Raw genomic sequence first — 2,901 nt, 5'->3', positions numbered from 1 at the left:
GATGCTAAAATAATGTATGCCAGCCCTGAAATGCCTCCAGACTGTGGTTGTGTAATGGGGATAAGTACAGTACTTCCTTGGAGCATTAACCTGAATTAAAGGATGAAACGACTGGGCAGCTGGGCAGGGATCAAGCACACCCCTGGACACTGCTGAGGCCTTGACAGAAGGATTAGAGAAATTGCAAGATCATCATTTAAATATGGAAATTCCCACTGAGGAGTGCAGCAGTTTTCTTGAAAGGGTCAAACTGGCTCTCAGGGCAGCCATTGCTGTGGAGGAAGGGATTCAAGAAGGGGTTCAGCATCCACTCTTCACCACATCTGCACCCAGTGCTTGGAGGGCACAGCTCCAGTCTGCCCCTGCTCACCCCACAGGTTGCAGTGGCTCTCCACAGAGCCAGGCATTGCTTTCCAGGGAAGGCAGATGGATAAAGTATTAGGGACTGATGCAAAACCAGTTTATTGTGTCTATTGTGCAGCTGCATCAGGAGTTATGTACCTAAATCCCTCTGCATCATGCAGGGGAATGCTCCCCACGCAGTGCTGCTTGTTGACAGCGATCCTTTCAACTCGCCCTTCAAAATACAGCAGTTGCTGCCGTGCCATGGAAAAAAACGTGCTGTGCTCCCAAGTCACGTAGAGCCTGATCTTCAGCTGGGATCAGGCCATGCCTGCCACGGGCAATGCCTGCCACAGCTGGCTCATCCTGCTGAAGGCATTGCTTCTGTCTTGGGAGAGCACAGGCAAGGCCACACACCAACGGGAGGTTCCGCTTTAAATACGGAGCCCTTCAACTGGATTATTCCAGATTTTCCTTGGGGATCTTGAATCTGAATTTAGGCAACAGCACATTCACAAATGCCATTTGTTTGAACTAAATCCACTGGTTTTGTTTCAGTTTGAGAGATACCTCAAAGGAACAAACCTCTCTGTGTGCTTCACAACCTGAGAATGGATTTTAAGATGCTACTGCCTGCATAGGGCCTGTAACACACTCTGCCCTTGCAAAGCTGCCTTATATATGGCACACAGGACAGCCTTAACCCTCCCATCTCCATGATAACACACTAGATAGGTTTTCTGCAGGGGAAGCCCACCAGGCTAGTATTAGCCTTCAGTGAAGGGAAGACTCCTCCCTGTGGGTGGTATATTCTCAAGTTAAGAGAGGGGTGACAGTCAAAGGTCTTGCCCACTAGATGAGGATTTTGAGGCTCCCAAGTGTTGGCTCACTCTTTTTCCTTTACTGCACTGCCAGTTTTCCCCTGCTGCTGACATTAATGCAGCTCCATGGTTTTGTTCTGGTGATTTTCGCACTTCCATCATCTTGATGGGATGAGCGGGGTTGGCACACACGTATTCCCTCAGCCCTCACCAGTGCTTGCTTCTGGGGATTTCTCTCAAAACTAGTTCCCAAAATTGCAATAGAATAAGATCTGAGTCAAACTGCACACCAGAAAAATCTTCCTTTGCTACTGATTAAAGGCAACGTGAAGATGTTTGGGTGGTATGCTCCCCTAAACTGATCGTGTGTCTGAGCACTAAAACATGCTATAACTAGGCAAGGCAAGCTGGCTCTAGGACAGCTTCTCACTAAGACTGGTTTAACATGTGCTGGGGAACAAGTGATAGTGCCTTTGCTTGGTTTAGACTGTGGTGGTTACATCAAATCAGCTGAGATGATTTTGCATCATCCCTTTCATCTCTGTCTAGAGTTAGCCAGAAATAAGGTCAGTCAGACAGAGTTTGATACTCTCCTAAGAAAACTAGAGTCATATCTCGGGAGTTTATCTAAATGTAGGATTGCATTAATTCAACAGAAACAATTAAACTAATTGAAGCTTTTGCAAAACACTGTGCACTTGCATTTTAACCAAGTGTCATTCATAGCTGCCTCCACCATTGCTTGTTCCAGTGGTTTTTGGTGTGTGCTTTCTCCACCTTCATACACGTCACAGAAAACAGCTGAGTAAAGCAGTTTGGCAACAGGTTTGAATTCCTCTTGGGTAAGCACTGGAAAGTGTCTGGGCAAATGACAAATTTTAAAAGATAAAAAAACTACTGTCTTCTCTAGTCAGCTAAATGAGCATATAGCTAAGGCCTGGGGATGAACCCACCTCTCCCTCAGACAACGATGCCTTGGGAGTGACCTGACTGGCTGCCCTGCAGCACGGAGCAGAGGTGCTATGGAAGGGCCCTCGGGGATGTAGCTGCAAAGTGGAATCCCATCCCACCACTTACTTTCCCCATGCCAGGTGCTTCAAAAATAAAAGTCGCAGCCTCTCACCACATCACCTCTGCCAAACCCAGGTGCTCAGGTCTGCTGTTATTCCCAGAGCATTGCTGTCCAGCTGCAAACCTGGGTGACCAACCCCCAGCACACACAAGGCACCCAGGGCACTGCCCTTCTCACTGTCCCCTGTCAACAGACGTGCTCCTGCACACAGGGATGTCCCCACACGGCTGCAGTTTGGCTTTACAGAGAACCCTCAGCCTTGCTGGCAGGTGGGAGTTGAACCAAGCTGGCTCCTGTCCTGGGTTGCAGTGTATTCTATTACCATCCTCAGGAGCCGTTGAAACCAGGTGGGGCAGTGTTTCCTTGCCTCCTCCCCCCAGACTATCTTTCTGTTAATTGCCCATCATTGTCCTGCCGCCTGACTCAGAGATAACTCCCTCCGGACTATTCTCCTGTTAATGAGCCTAATCAACACTTGGCCTCATGACTCGTTACCCCATTGTGAGATGCTCCGCCCAGAGGGAGGAACCAAGCATCCCATCGTGGATATAATCTGAGGCTGAACACCAGAGACACCGGCTTCCCACTGGATTTCCAGAGGACAGGAGCTACACAGCCACCATTGGACTTCCTGAGGAAGAGCAGACTGTTTTACTACAGGATCAC

This window comes from Corvus kubaryi, unplaced genomic scaffold (genome assembly GCF_017639235.1).
Source record: "Corvus kubaryi isolate FWS band 111438036 unplaced genomic scaffold, C.kubaryi_AGA036_p1.0 37385, whole genome shotgun sequence".
NCBI classification, from domain to species: Eukaryota; Metazoa; Chordata; class Aves; order Passeriformes; family Corvidae; genus Corvus; species Corvus kubaryi.
The sequence above is the reverse complement of the archived record's forward strand: the minus strand, read 5'-3'. Positions refer to the sequence as shown.